The following is a 17,266-nucleotide window of genomic DNA, read 5'->3' on the forward strand; positions in this document are numbered from 1 at the left end:
AAGAGGGGGGAAGGAGAGACAGAGACAGAAAGAGGAGAGAGAGAGAGAGAGAGAGAGAGAGAGAGAGAGAGAGAGAGAGAGAGAGAGATTGGAATAATGTAATCCCTGGGCCATTGTAAAGTCATAATAAAAGATAGCTGCTGTTATCATCGTCATCATCATCATCATCATCATCATCATATCATCATTATCATTACTCTTTTCCAGAAAAGCTGACAGGTTCATGTGCTATATTGATTTGTTGGACCTCTTTATTCATCCCTTCATCTACTACACCTTTGCTATGGTTTCTTCATGGGCAGAGTGTGGTTCTTCTCTCCTTGAATTTGGACTCGGCCACATGACTTGTTTTGGTCCATAGCATATGAGCAGAAGTGACAACTTGCCAGTTGTAAGCCTCAGCATGAAAAGCCCTGCACTTCCACTTGCACCCTGTGCTTCTACCATTGCCATGAGAAGTCTACTTCTAGGTTGCTCTTGCCCGAGGATGAATGAACACACATAGGCCAGAGCTACCTCGGTCAATCCACAGAATTGCAGTGACAAACAAAGCCATCCAGCCAAGCCCAACCTAGAGCATGTGAACCCCATCCTGCCAACATAAGTGTAAGCAATGATAAATGATTGCTGTTTAAAGACCCTGAGTTTTCTGGTGATTTGTTATGCAACACTAGTGAAGGAATACACCTCATTTCTGGTGTACCTGTACAGAAGAACTACCAATGACAGAGTCAAATGATGGCACCTGACCTCTGGCTGAATTATATTACATGCTTTACCCAAATGCTGGCCATGGCGGGCCATGAACATTTCCCAGGCTAGTGATGCAGGGACTGGGTGAATGTGGGGAGAGGAAGAATTGGTGCCAGTTTCTGCCTTCTGTGTTTTTCGCCACCTTCAAAAGCCTGTCAGCTGGTGCAGCTGCACCTTTTGGACAAAGATATGATATCCTGGGCTTTAGTCTAAGCGGTACCACACGTGTGAAGAGCCACAGCTGCTATTTGTTGTGCTTCTTGCTGTTCTTGGCTCTGTTGAAATGCCTAAGGGTGGAATAGATTTCTACACATGGAATGTGGCTTTCTAAGATTCATAGATAGAACTTTGATCAATGCAGCCACTAATGATGATGATGCCTGTGTATTTGGAAAATAGGCCAGATTCATTTTGCATAGTTTAATATATTTTTCTCAGAGTAAGAATTGTGCTAATAAATTAATAATATAGATTATGATATAGCATCATATAGTTTGTACTTCCAGGAAATAATGAATACATCACCCATGCTTTTAATATATTTTTATATTTTCTAAAAAGAGGGAACATTTCTTCTTTACTTTGCTTTATACTAATATTTATATTGGCATATATGTAGGCAAATCCCATGAGTTAATTAGTCAGTAAATCAAATTTATAATTAGTTTCCATTTCTAAGTAAAAGGATGATTTGTTCTGCATGTGTTGCCCAGAGTAATTGAAAATCATCACTAATTAGCACAGTTGGTGAGTGTGATCCCTCTCAAATATTTCTGAGCTTGGTTTGCAATAAGAAAATATGAATGAGTATGAGTCCAATCTATAGTCCATAGGATAAATGTCATATTTGTAGTCTATTCTAAACTTAATCAAAAGTTCCTTTTTTTTATTGGTGACATTTGCCAGTGCTATGGGGATAGGAGAAGAAATAGAGAGAGAAAAAAATTATATATATGGTCCAGCCAGAGTTCATAATTTAATAGGATGGAACATAGACATCCTATAGAGCACTCTCAATGAAAACATAGACAAATAAATACATAGCATGTTGTTTTCAACCCTGGTTGCAAATTAAATACTTGGGGAGCTTTTCAAAAGTATCAATGCCAAGTCCCAACCAAAGCCTTCAAGTTCAGTTGGTCCTGGGGAAAATCAAGGAATGATGCTTTATGGAAGCTCCCTATATGATTCTAATGTTTAGAGTTAGACTCACTAATATAAGGTATTTTGAAATCTTAATTCCAAGAAGATGATAAAATGGGTAAGGTGACTAATTTCAGACCTCTTCAGAGCAGGTTCATAGAGGATTTGAGCTTAAAAGTAGGGTTTTAAAGGAAAGAAGCATGGATTGACATGGAAAAGTGTGTTTCTTTTAAAACAATTTTTTTAATTTGGGTTTTTTCAAGTTTTACAATTTCATTCAGCTAAAGATAGATTAATTGATTTGTGAGATGATGATCTCTGCCTATTACTTTTCTCTCTCAATATTTCTACTGAATGTCAATCTGGATTGAATTTTCATATCTGCGTTCTTTTGTAAAACTATGACTTTAGTCAGCGGTGTGCTGGAGCAGCTCTCAGTGGCTCATCAAAGTGCATGTCCCTTCCCAACTCTGTGTTCAGGAATGTCAGGTTGGTAGATTGAAATTAACTGTGATAACAATATTTACACCATGGAAATTGGCCAGTGTTAAGAATCAGATACTCTCTCACCCCAGAGATGATTTAAAACACTTAATAGTACCCAAAACTGACTTCAGTGGAAGAGAATTATGACATATAAGTTGATATTTTAGTTCTTCATCTCGGATATCTTAAAATTATGTCTCAGTTTTTAAGTATCTGTTAATCTGGAGAAAATTAAACCAACATTTTACAAGAGTGCTTCTTCTGTATTTTTTATTTTCTGTGGAATTCCCCTTCTCATTTGATCCTTTCAACCCAAAACCAGAAATTCCCACGTATTCTATGCTGACAAGAGGTTTACTTATGTTAGCTTAAGAATGATTTTGTTTTCTCATGCCTGCCTTCATACCACCCCATACCACAGGTTGCAGTTTTTTACTTTAAGCTCCACAGCAGTCCTTTTTTAGTTTGATGAGAAAAGATAACCAAGAAAATAAATTAGGAGTCTTATGATTGACCCTATTTTTTTTGTTATTCAAGGAAACCCAAAATGAAGCAAAATAACCATTATTTGCCAAGGAAAACATTTTCGACCATTTCAATTACTGTTTTAATTGGCTGGGTCTGGCTGCCAGATTATCCTCTAATCTCTACAAGAATGCTATTTGGGAAAAGTTTATATGCCCTGCATGGAAGCCACATTCATCCCTTCAGCACATTCTGGTTGGAATAACTTTCTCAGCATACTGGAATCATATTAGAGTAAAATTGACAGTTCCTGAAAGAACATAATCCATATCATATAAAAGCCTAATTCCTCTCAGCATATTATTGAAAAGTCTGAAAAATGTTGTGTGTCTAAGTTCAAGATAAAGAAAAGTGATGATACTAAGATATTTGTATTACAAATGCTTCTAGACAATGTGCAGGCATGTGTATGTGTGATGATTGTGTTTGTGTGTGTGCATACATTAACTGCAATAGAAGGAAGAAAATGCAATTATTTCAATGGTCTCATGAAAGCATGTTGGGACGTGGGATGTGTTTTATGAAGATGACACTGAGAAACAGTGCCAGCTGCTTATCAGATTTTTGGGTTTAGAGACAGGAACAGGCCTTTCTTTTTTGTTTGTTTTATTGAGTCTTGAAAAGATTGATATGGATACTAGATTATTCCATTTTTAGTTTGCCATTTTCAATGTGTTCCCATTCAAGTGGGATGAAGAGCTACTGTGTACAATATTTTTTAAAAGTTATTTGTAGTCAGATTTCACAAATTGACTCAAGGAAATGCACAAAAATTATATGTGTGGCTATAACAACCAGTTGGGTTTTTATCCTAGACTAGTATCTTCATTAAAGTTGGGTTGTTGGCACTATATTTAAATTATAAAATTTAAACTAACATAAAAGGCTGTTAGCATCTGTTTCATATGTTGGGACAAGGCCACCATGAAGGAGTGTGCCATTAAAAATCCATGAAAATGCATTCCAGGGGTGGCCTCTGCAGCTCATATCGTCCATCCTCTAAAACCTTACTCTTCAAAGGATGGGCCCCTGAGCAGCAGCACCTCTTAGAACCTTTTAGAAATGTAGATTCTTAGGCCCTTTCAGACCAACTAGTTCAAAGACTGTATTTTAGCAAGGTTGTCTGATGACTTATATGAGTATTAAAGTTTGATAAGTACAGGATTAGATTATCTTAATTATTTGTCTAAGAAGCTTGGCAGCCTTGGGCAAGATGGTCCTTCTGAATTTCCAAATCTATTAAACATCATTTTCAGAAGACATCATGAATATTTAACACAAGACTGCAATTTAAGTGCTTGGGAAATGTTTACAATAAATACTAACACTTTTTCTCCCACCCTACCTCCAAGTTCCTTTTCCCTCTTCTCTACCTCTTTCTCTTAATTGGCTCCTCTGTCTCTCTCTCTCTCTCTCTCTCTCTCTCTTTAAAGTCTTTATTGTTGAAAGTATTGCAGATGTCCCCCTTTTCTCCCCTCTATGGCCCCCTTCCACCTAGTTCCCGTCCTCTGTCTCTCTCTTTACCCACACTCCTTTCACTCTTCCCCTCACCTTCACCACTCTTCATGCTCAAGCCATAAAAGCTCACAAACAAGTATCACAAGCCAAAATTTAGTTCAGGCCAAAAGAATCTCAAAAGCCCCAAAGCCTTTATGTCCACAAGGACTGTCAATCATTTCTTACCTCAGACCTTAGTGAAATTTCTTGTATCTCCTGACTTCTTTTCCATCCCACACAGAGATTTTCCTGTAGATTCAGTGGAATGTAAGTCATGAGATCAAAACTTTCACAACAGTGCCCAAACCTCTCAGCAACTAAAATTCCAATGCAAGCCCTACAATCCCTAGAGTTCACTTGGTGCCCAAGAACAGGTTGGTCTCCTCCTTTAGAGAAGACCTTTTCAACTTCCTGTCCTGGCACCGACTTCTTTAGACCAACTGCCATAACATAGTTTGGTTCAAAACAGAGTACTGAGCTGGTGAATGAGTTAATTTTTGTAATATTTATTAAGAATGCTTCAAAATTTCTCTTTGTGGCAGTCTCATTGACTTGTATTCTGATGGACTTTGCAGGAGGGAACAGAGTTGCAGCAAGCTGCTCAGAAATTGTACATCAGTAGCAGCCTCTGGCAACCAGGTGAGAGAGACTGCTACTGATGGTCCATTGACAACTGTGAAGATTCTAAATCATTGAAGCACTTGACAAAAGAAAGATTGTAGATGACCTGAAAATTCACATAAGCCCATGAGAGTATACTGAGCACATCTGTGCTTATTGTGTCACTGAGGAGTTTAGTGTGTCACTGTTTTGGAGTAAGAAACAGCACAGTAGAACTTAGCTTTTAGCCTGGCCATCAAAAATGTAGACAGCATCATGTTTCACCTTGACTTAGATGTGTAATGGAAGATGCACCAAATTTCTTCATTGAAGTTAAACTTTAATGAAGCTTTAGATAGAACTCTAAAGTATCAAAAGACATTTTACCATCGTTAATATACATTTTTTGACACGAAATTTTTTCTTGAGCCACCAAGACTGCTGAAGAAGAAATCTCTGTTATACACCCCCATATCATTTTATTGCTGAGTAAGGAGGAATGGGTTACATCTTCAGATAAGGTGGGGAGACTTTGGGGGTGAGCACCACATGCTCATTGTTGCTTGGAGTAGACCCTTTGTTGCCTTTCATTTATGTGCTAAATGACATAGGATGTGGTCAGTTCGTTTTAGCTAAATTAGATTGTCCATGGGAATCAGCTTCTTTGGCTTATAACAGACCTTAAACACCATTTTATAAACACTGCAAAAGAAATCTCTCTAGATAAATGTTAGTAGAGCAAGGATTTGGAGGACTCTAATTAATGCCTTACATTGATATAGATCTTACAGTTTTCATACTTTGAAAAAATATTATTTCATAACTTGACAGTGACAGCCAAAACAGAAAAATCAAAGAAAGATTCACATGCAGTGAATAGTATTCCTACAGCAGGAAATAATTATGGTCAGCAGTGTGGGAGTAGACTCATCCCAAAGTTAGCTGACTACAGTGGATTAAGTTCACATCTGGCTAATAGACACTATTCAAAAATGATTCTGGGAACGCAGGGAGGCGTTTGACAGTGCTGTGATTTTGTCCTGCCTTGATGAGCATCAGCTGACAGTGCTTCATCAATGCTTTTATTATGACATCATTTTATGGACAATTTGTGGACTAAAAAATCTTAAAATCCCTGGGGTGAAGGGAAGTGTCACAGACATTCATGGGCTTGGATGCTCAGTGAGTAAACTATGGTTTTTAAGCAGTTCATAGGGCCTGAGAAATAGTTGGTCATGACCCAGGTCTCCAGCCTCCAGCCTGAGCTTTCTCGGGTGGAGTAGGAGACGTCTGGTCCCAATGTCCCTAATACAGTAGAGCAAATAAGGTTACTGTGACAGGAGATACTCTTGAATTGAACTCTTTTTCTTTTTTTAAAACCCTCACCTGAGGATATTTTTCCATTGATTTTTAGGGAGAGTGGAAGAGAGAGGGAAAGACAGATAAATATTGATGTGAGAGAAACACATCGATTGGTTGCCTCCTGCATGCACCCTGACCAGGGCCCAAGCAGGGGAGGAGCCTGCAACCAAAGTACATGTCCTTGACCAGAATCGAACCCAGGACCCTTCAGTCTGTAGGCTGCCCTCTATCCACTGAGCCAAACTGGCTAGGGCTGAACTGATCTCTTTAATGGAGAATGTGTGAGGAACCTGTAGGAGAAAATACTGATGCCCCATTTCATTGGTTCTAATTAATGCCCTGTCATAGCATTGGTATGCATGAGGCAAAAGTATAACCTTGCTCTGGAAAAAAAGAAATAAAGTCAGAAAATTCTTAAGCCTGCATGCATAAGCCTTCATTATTATACTTTAAGCATTATATGGAAAAATACGCTTTCAGCTCAGTATAGATAGATAGATAGATAGATAGATAGATAGATATATAATATAGATAAAGATTTAGATACACATACACATATAATCATACTCATCTATAGATATATATAAAATCATCTATCATGGACACCCAACCTAGCTTTTCTGTATTAATTCTCAGGATTCTGGATGTTATATAAACTGGATTTATTTCCTTCCATCATGTGTTTATTTTGGATTTCCACTACTGCCTCAGCCCAATATCACTACCTCTCTGTACTTCTTTAACACTACTGAAAAAGACATGGTTAAGTTTCTCTGAAAGAATGAACTTGACAATGACTCCATCCTCTGCTAGTTTTCAGGACTTGGTCTTCACCTCTTTTTTGTTTTTTTGCATTCCATTCCATCTTGTGTCATTATCATTTGTATAGATGCTTGAAGATATGGGGTGTGCATTTAAATATAAGTTAAAATTTTAAAGTGATTTGTTAGCTTTTATGGCAGGCCACTTTGTCTGTGAAAGACTAAGCTGATCTGCATATTTCAGTTAAGTTGGACTCTCTTTTGAGACAGAACACTACTAACCAAAATAGTATATGCATATATTTAGAGTCAGGTAATGTAAGGGCTATGTACAGAAATGGTTGTATTTGCAAATTGATCTCCAGTTCCATAATGCCTCCCTTTAGCAATAATATCCCTAAACCTCAAAATAAAACAATTTGGTACCTTCTGTATGGAGGGCTCATAAGGATAGTGCTTATGGACTGCTGAAATTATTCTAACTACATTCATTTCACTTTTGAGCTACATGATGTCAAGTTGTGCTGAACATAAAGAAATGAATGGTATTCTCTTGATTAATGACATATCTAAGTGGACCTGTGGAGGGGAGACTATTTTCTGATGTGACTACTGCCTGGCACTGCCAGACCTTCCAGCCAGACCCGGGGCAGAACAGAAACTACTTCCCCTAGATCCCCTCAGAGACTCTGTCCCCTCCCTTATGCCCCATTGCATGCTCGTTGTGCTGGTTTCACCCCTGGCAAGCATAGTAGTTGGGCAAGCATGATAGGAATTTTCCCCTTATCTGGGATGATTATACCCCTACCCATCCTGCACTGTCCTATATAACCCCTTAGCGCCTGCCCTGTTGCAGGGAGAATACCTATGTCATCTTGTTGCTGCCTGGGACACTTTCATATACTAGTATAAACTCCCTTAATAAACTCTTAATGTATTGATAGAATTGTCAGCCTTTTCCTCTGCTCTCTCAGCCCTGGCAAATTTTACATAGCAGAACCATTTCAACATCAAACACATTTAACTTATCAAACATAAGCAGAACCTGAGGTTCTTTTGGCAGTTACTAATTTGTGTGTCTGACTGTTCACAATATATATATTACTCCCTTAGGACACTGTCCCACGTGAATAATGTGAACATTACTGACTCCTAGTAAAAGATATTAAAGTACTGCACACCCTTTCAAGTATTAACTCACTATGTATGTGTGTGAAAGTATGACTAAACTTACAATGCTGTTATGAAAAAGACACCTCCTTAAAGAAAGGAACTTACAAATGAAAGTTCTAGCAGGGTGCTTATTCTCATATTGAACCTGTAATTTCCGTTATGAATTATGGTCTGATTTAATGCCTGTTTTAAGGAAAAACATCACACCAAGCTAAGGTTTCTTTAAATGATAGATATAGAGGTTAGTGTTTCACCTAACAAGAATTCAGTGCAGTTTTTGATTTTAAATAAAACTGAGATAAAAGCAGTTAATACTTATATTGCCAGTCAAAGCTATTCTATGCTATTACAATACCAGAACTATTTTAATATATATTTACCCAGAAGAGTAAATATATTTCAATGACAAGCAATGTAGCATCTTATGAAGAACATGGACTTTGGCATTAGATAGCCCAGATTCAAACTATGATTTTGCCATTTAATAGCTGTATAGCATTGGATGATACTTAATCCAAACCTCAGATTCTTCCTCTGTAAAAAGAGAATAATGATACTTTTTAAAAAATTGTAGTGACACATTCAATAAAACACTGTTTGTAATGGCAAAACTGGAAAACAACCTCAATGTCCAATTCCAGTTGTATTTATCAGCTGTTGTCACAAGAATACGTGTAAAAAAACCACCTATAAACAAGTTATTTGCAATAGCAAACATTTATTCTAACACTCATGTGTTTTCAGGTCAAGTGAGATTGGCTGATTTAGACTACGCTTGACTGAGACTTGGTGGGATTTGGCTCCAAGGTCCAGTTTGGGTTCAAATTTGTTCCAAGTGTGCTTATTTGGGAGCCCAAGCTGAAAGGACAGCAGCTACCTATGGTGAGTCTTCAAAGTGTTAGAGCCAAACTAATTTGGGCAAGCACAATCAATATCTCTGTTTGCATAAACATACTGGTTGTTAAATGATACATTTTCTTTAAGTTGACTTAACTAGAAACTTTTTAAAAACATCTTAAAAACATAGAAAGTGCACACCTGATTTAAAAATATTTTTCTTTTAGTGTACCTGAGAACTGAAAAACTTTAAAAAATTGTTAAATGATTATTATAGTATGGCATACACAGAGAACCTTAGGCAGGATACCTGAAGGAAAAAAAGTAGAGATGGGCAAGATTCATGCAGATAGCTTATTTCCCTAAGAGTCAAGAGTGAGATAATCTACTGGTCCAATGTATGGCTATAGTGATGATGGATTTTTTACATATGTAATGATGGAGTTGGTAGTCTGTCATTGTATAGTAAAGTATTTTTTCTTGTTTGCCTATAAAAAAAATTCTCTGTTCCATAAGCTCCATAGTCAAGCTCAACATCATTAGAGTTAAAAAGTCATTGCAGTAGGAGTGGGGGAAACCCCCACTGTATAATCATAATAGCTAAGTAGTAGGTGGTTTAATGATTAAGCAACATTCATATGATGAGAGGCTATCTACATTTTTAAAAAAGAATAATAGGGAAAAATGCTTCTTCTCAAAAGATAGTTTTACTAAGAAAAAAATTCTAGGTTGATATTTATTTTCTTTCAGAGCTTTAAAAATATCATTCTGACTTCCACTGTTGTTATTGAGAAGTCTGCTTCAGTTTAATTTTTATTTGAAATTATTTTATCTTGTCTCTCTTTTAAGATCGTTTTGTCTTTGATGTTAGGATGTTTCATTGTGTCTGGGTGGGCCTTTTTTTTAAATCTCTGCTTGATATCTGTTGTACTTACTGAAGCTAAGATTGGCAAGAAAACCTTTAATTATTAATTTTTTAATATTTCCTTGTTCTCTCTCTCTCTCTCTCTCGTTTCTTCTGAAACTTCAGTTACCTTTTCTATCTTCTGTTTTGCCTAGCTATTTTTTATATGTTTGATCTCTTTCTCCCTCTACTATATTCTGAGTAATTCCTTTATTTCCAGATTCATCACTTGTATTTTTTTCAAATCTACCTAATGACTTTTGAAAAAATCTCTTGTCTACCTTCATAATCTTGATATCTTCTTGTTTTTCTTGAAAATGTGGCTGATTTTATTGCATGGTCTGTGTGTGCTTTTCCAAAACCTGGAATATTTTTAGTGTGATATTTGGTGGCTCTCATCAATAACCTTATATGGCTTAAATCTCCTTGTGAGAATATTCTGTCCTAATTCATCTACTGAGATATCATCTTTTGGAGGCTTTTGGTTTAATCATGCTTCTTTGCTTTTATATCTCCCCTTAAACAGATTCTAAGCTTTTTCTATGTTTCTTTCCATGTAGTTGTGGCCCACAGGTCTGACATATGCCCTCAGGGAAAACAATGACTTTGAAACTTGCCTACTGCTCTGTATTCACACCTTTTGCCATCTGTCCATGAAGACTTTTTTTTTACTTTCTTATCCATTCAGACAAGTAATAAAAAATATATTATCTTATAAAAATGTATTCAATATTTGTAGGAATTATTTTATAGAAGAGGTTTGCTGGACAATATCCCAACATATTTTTGAAAATAAAGTGCTAAATCATCTTTAAATTATCTCCTTACCTGAAGACAAATGGAAGCTCTTCATAGATGTATGCTATGTTATGCATGTAGAAATCCCTAAAACCTCACCCAGTATTTGACACATATAAGGCAGTGAAGGAATAAAGAAGAAATGAATGGAGCTGATCATATAATCTTATAGTATAAGGCCTTTGAAAACTATAGACCATTCAAGAAATATGGCATTATTAGTTCCCCCAAGGGATTTGGAAGGCATGCTAAGTTTCTGATTTTACTATAAAGGTATCTAAAAGAGATTGCATAAACCAGTGAAAATGTTATCTGAGAAAATAAAAAATATTGCTAAAATCTATAATTTTTAGATAACTAGATATCTTTAATATTCCATGGCAACTGGCAGAAAGACTATAATTATGCTTTAATTGCCTAGCTTTCAGTTAATTGTTTGCATCCAGGAGAAAAACAACTCAACAAGTGTCTTTATCCCTTTATTTGGGATATTTTCTGTCCTCTACACAAATGAGCCTATATAATAGAAGGGAAAAAGACAATTCATGCTAGAAACTCTTCTATTTTAGGGAAAGATTTTGGGATTGGGTCCTAGAAGAAGAGTTGAGGCACAGTAATTTATTTTCAACTTCAATTGGCTATGTATGGCCTGATCATTAAAAACTTACATCCATGATTTTATTTCTTATATTTTAAGATCTTTTTATTTTATTTAGAATATTCACAATATTTGCAAAGCCAAACATTTAAACATAGAAAGAGACATGAAATTTTTATATACTTTTACTGGGATGTTAATAAGCTTTTTTTAAAAAAACTACATTAATGAAAATTCCTGGGAAAAGGGCAGACCTGTGTCTATGTGTGTGTGTGTGTGTGTTTGTGTGTGTGTGTGCGCAGCCACTTGTGTGTGTGTGTGTGTGTGTGTGTGTGTGTGTGTGTGTGTTGTGTCTACCTGTTATTTACACTTGTTTGTGGTTCACATATTTTGTGGTTGAATAATCCAAAATTTGTTCCCTCCCTTCAGATGAAGACTTGCATTCCAACTTCATTGCAGTGTGCAGTTTTCTAAGTGGTTTGCTTTTTCTTGCATCTGAAAATAATTTGGGAGAAACAGAAACATAAAATTTGATTTGGCCTGGAAAATCTTTTCTCCATTTCTTTTTAAAATGTGACCAGTCCAGCCATTTCTATATAAGGATAAAGAGTCAAAGACAGGCTAATCCAGGAAAAAATGTGAACCTGAAAACTTCCTCAAATTTGATATCTGGACAAACCAATCCTAAAATATCCAGGACTTATTTCCTGGCTCTGATAATTGAAACATCATAGGAATAGCTCTTTCCCATTATTGGCAATTCTTTTGCTTGTTCACACTTTGCCATTGAGGTTTTCTTCTCAAGATTCTTCTTGAGAAAGATTGAGTTTAACTAGAATGAGCACTGCACTCCTAAAGCCACAGAGAAGCAAGTCAAAATGATTTTGTTTTCAGGCATCAGTGCAAAATATTTAAGTCTGAAGGACTTCACTCCAAAATTAGACCAAAAATAGAAACCATTTTCTCAACTATGGAACATCCAAATCAATGAAACACCACCCAGGCATATTTACAAAAGTTTGAAACTATGGTATGTGTTTATTGTAAAATTAAATGGAAAAGTAGTATTTAAAATTACATGATGCCATATTAGTATAACTATTATTTATTTTAAAGCTAGAGTAGAAAAATAAATCAGGTAAAACTGTTAATAGTCATTATATATTTTGTTTAGAGACTATGGGATTTTAAAAAAAGATTTTGCCACTTTTCTAAACTTAATGAGTGTGGGCATTTTGTGTGATTTTATTTATCTATCATTGATTTATATATTTAGATTTAAAGGGATAGTATATTAAGGTAGAACGAGTTTCCAGGGACCTCAGTTCTAAATATGTTCTTTGCCACTTAGTAATGAGAACTTTGTACCAGAATCTTTATGGTCCAAAAAATACCATTATCTGGAGACTATATTTCATTTCATGTGTTATCCTGGTGATTCATAGAACATGTATTTTTATCCCTTTCCCTTATATAGGAAACTGGATAGCTATTTACGAATATATTTGTATTTACAGATGTTACAAGTCACAAATTTCTCTTTGAAGTGAGATTGCAGATGGAGGCATATGCCTTGATGACTCAGAAATGGCTGGATCTGGCAGGAGTCAGGTTGACATGGAAGATAAGCACCAATTTGTGGTACTGGCAGAACAATGAAAGCAAAGGTGAGTTAGGAACCATTGCTTTTCTGGGTTCCTATGTGTTAAGTTCTCTCATGCAAAGGCACAATATCTGCTGAATATTGCTTTAAATCCTCAGGCTGTGGTGGGCATTAATTCATTATAGTAAATACCTCATGTGAAATTAGTTACCAGATGACTGAGTTTATTTTATCTCAGCCCAACTCGGTATACCATTACATTCAGTCAACTTAGTTCTAAAACAAAACAATGAACATTTCTAGAATTTTTAACTCTAATGTACACACTGGTTCTGATTTTCAACTACTGTAATCCAGTTTTCAATATGAACTGTAGGATGTGCCTTTAATCCATTAAAAGTTGCATATTTTTCTGTTCCTTACTCTCCTTCAACAGAAATATTTTTCCCTCTAATCAAAGGCTTAAGCCTTCTGGTACCTTCAAGTAATACCTTCTGTGGATATGATTTCTTAGAAGTTTTTTTGAAAAATGTTATAAAATAGTCTACAGGAGACCACAAACTTTCCCCTGTAACATAGTGCAAATTATACACAAGTCTCATGAACAACCTATCTGTTTAAATTATCCAGTGGAGAGTTCTGACAGTGGTTTGTCTGTGCAATTCCAGCCTGTGCCATTTCAGGCAGACCAATTGCCTTCACTGTTTTAAGAGGACATTTGTCTTGACCACTGTGGTTGAATTTTTTCAAGGAGAAAGTAATTTTTAAGCAATAAACATCATTATGGATACTGGAACCTATATGGAATTGTGATCATAGTTGCCATATAGAAACCTGGACATCTTCAGGTGAATACCCATGGATAGTCTGAAAGGCCATGGGCATCACTTATAGGTTCATAAGGGTTGTTTTTTTCCCAAGATGATTATAGAGTTTATATTTTAGTATCATGAGGCTAATGAGTAAAATTTTAGGTGGAAAAATATTGTTGCTATATTGTATCTTACTAAAGTTTTTAACATCTGTATTACATGTAACTGATTGACCTAGCTTGGGTAAGGAACTCACCACTTGATCCATTAGGAAGCATCCATCTTCAAACTGGGGGGCTATTCCAGTTAAATTGGAATGAAGGCTGAGAATACAAAAAATTGTTCAGTCTTTTTATTTTGTTGTTTCTTAAGTCAGAGGCAATTAGATATATGCATGAAAAATAATAGTCTTTCCCTTCAATTGCTGATTTTGGCTTTCACAGCCTCCATAATCACATGTGCCAATTCCTTAAAATAAAAATAAATCTCTTTACACACACACACACACACACACACGACACATGCACACGCACACACACATGCACATGCACATCCTATTGGTTCTGTTTCTCCAGAGAACCCTGACTAATACAAATATTAGTGCATTTAGTTAACATTAAAATAATTTTCCTATTGCAAATAAATTAGGCAGCAATCCTCATGCCCCATAGTCCCCTATCTCAGAATATGTCTGACGTAGTCAATTGGCTCTCACTAATTGTTTAGTGAATCCATTCTTGAATCTTCTCCTTTCTTGCAGACCTGACTAAAGTGCAACAAAGTATTCAAGACCACAAGGGTTCCAAGCAGGACCAATGTACCTGAGTTTCCCTCTGACAAATTAGGTTATATTTGACTTCCAAGCTCCTTCTATGAAGCCAGCATCACCCTAATACCAAAACCAGAAAAAGACAACACAATGAAAGAGAATTACAGACCAATATCTCTCATGAACATAGATGCCAAAATCCTCAACAAAATTCTAGCAAATAGGATCCAGCAGTACATCAGAAAGATCATACACCATGACCAAGTAAGATTTATCCCAGGAATGCAAGGATGGTACAATATTCGCAAATCAATAAACGTGATACATCACATAAACAAATTGAGAGATAAAAATCACATAGTCATATCAATTGATGCAGAAAGAGCATTTGACAAAATCCAACACCCTTTCTTGATAAAAATTCTCAGCAAGGTGGGAATAGAAGGATCATACCTCAACATAATAAAAGTCATGTATGACAAACCCACAGCCTACATCATACTCAATGGGCAAAAACTAAAACCAATTCCCCTAAGAACAGGAACAAGACAGGGATGCCCACTCTCACCACTCCTATTCGACATAATGCTGGAAGTACTTGCCATTGCGATCAGACAAGAAAAAGAAGTAAAAGGCATCCAAATTGGAAAAGAAGAAGTAAAACTGTCCTTATTTGCAGATGACATGATACTGTACATAGAAAACCCTAAAGACTCCATCAAAAAATTATTAGACTTAAATAAATTCTGCAATGTAGCAGGATACAAAATTAATGCCAAGAAATCTATGGCATTTCTGTACACCAAAAATGAACTTACAGAAAGAGAGACTAAAAAAGCAATCCCATTTACCATCGCACCAAAAAAAATTAAGATACCTAGAAATAAACTTAACTAAGGAGATAAAAGACCTATACGTGGAAAACTATAGGACACTGTAAAAAGACATAGAGGAAGACATAAACAGATGGAAGAACATACCATGTTCATGAATTGGTAGAATCAACATCATCAAAATGTTCATACTACCCAAAGCAATCTATAAATTCAATGCACTTCCCATTAAAATACCAATGGCATATTTCACAGATCTAGAACGAACTTTCCAATAATTCATCTGGAATAAAAAAAGACCCCAAATAGCTGCAAGCAATCCTGAGAAAGAAGAACAAAGTAGGTGGGATCTCAATACCAGATATCAAGCTGTATTACAAAGCCACTGTTCTCAAAACAGCCTGGTACTGGCACAAGAACAGACATATAGATCAATGGAATAGAATAGAGAACCCAGAAATAGACCCAAACTACTATGCTCAATTAATATTTGACAAAGGAGGCATGAACATACAATGGAGTCAAGACAGTCTCTTCACTAAATGGTGTTGGGAAAATTGGACAGATACATGCAAAAAAATGAAACTTACACCATACACAAAAATAAACTCAAAATGGATCAAGGACTTAAACATACGATGGAAAACCATACAAATACTAGAGAAATCCACAGGCAGAGAAATCTCAGACATATGCCGAAGCAATTTCTTCACTGATACTGCTCTGGCAATGGAAACTAAAGAGAAAATAAACAAATGGGACTACATCAAAATAAAAAGCTTTTGCACAGCAAAGGAAACCATCAACAAAACAACAAGAAAGCCCACTGCATGGGTGAACATATTTGCCAGTGTTATCTTGGATAAGGGTTTAATCTCCAACATTTACAGGGAACTCATACAACTTAACAAAAGGAAGATAAACAACCCAATCAAAAAATGGGCAACTGACCTAAATAGATACTTTTTGAAAGAAGACAGAAGGAAGGCCAAGAGACATATGAAAACCTGCTCATAGTCACTAATCATCTGAGAGATGCAAATCAAAACAACAATGCGGTACCATCTCACGCCTGTCAGAATGGCTATCATCAGCAAATCAACAAATGACAAGTGCTGGCGAGGATGTGGAGAAAAAAGAACCCTCGTGCACTGCTGGTGAGAATGCAGACTGGTGCAGCCACTGTGGAGAACAGTATGGAGTTTCCTCAAAAAACTAAAAATGGAACTCCCATTTGACCCAGTAATCCCACTTCTAGGAATATATCCCAAGAAATTAGAAACACGAATCAGAAAGGATATATGCACCCCTATGTTCATAGCAGCACAATTCACCATAGCTAAGATTTAGAAACAGCCTAAGTGCCCATCAGCAGATGAGTGGATTAGAAAACTATGGTACATCTACACAATGGAATACTACACTGCGGTAAAAAAGGAGTTCTTAACCATTTGCAACAACATGGATGGAGCTGGAGAGCATTATACTAAGTGAAATAAGCCAGTCAGAGAAAGATAAATATCACATGATCTCACTCATTTATGGAATACTAGAGGCCTGGTGCACGAAATTTGTTCACGGGGAGAAAGGGTGTCCCTCAGCCGAGCCTGTACCCTCTCCAACCTGGGTCCCCTACCGAGGTTGGACATCCCTCTCACAAGCCAGGACTGCTGGCTCCCAACTGCTTGCCTGCCTGCCTTCCTGATTGCCCCTAACCGCTTCTGCCTGCCAGCCTGATCACCCCCTAACCACTCCCCTGCCAGCCTGATTGATGCCTAACTGCTCCCCTGCCAGCCTGTTTTCCCCTAACTG

At 36.5% G+C, this 17,266-nt stretch overlaps 1 long non-coding RNA gene across 1 annotated transcript in view; it reads left to right on the forward strand.

Annotated features, from left to right (window-relative positions):
* The window catches only part of LOC308247284, a 184,310-nt gene extending 169,405 nt beyond the window's left edge, over nucleotides 1-14,905 (forward strand). The window contains exons 3-5 of the long non-coding RNA XR_013960480.1: nucleotides 9,045-9,182; nucleotides 12,955-13,104; nucleotides 14,613-14,905. This is a non-coding gene — a long non-coding RNA (uncharacterized lncRNA). The remainder of the gene's footprint in view (nucleotides 1-9,044; nucleotides 9,183-12,954; nucleotides 13,105-14,612) is intronic.
* The last annotated feature ends 2,361 nt before the right edge of the window (nucleotides 14,906-17,266 follow it).

Source organism: Plecotus auritus, assembly GCF_963455305.1.
Source record: "Plecotus auritus genome assembly, chromosome: 4".
In the NCBI taxonomy this organism is placed as follows: Eukaryota; Metazoa; Chordata; class Mammalia; order Chiroptera; family Vespertilionidae; genus Plecotus; species Plecotus auritus.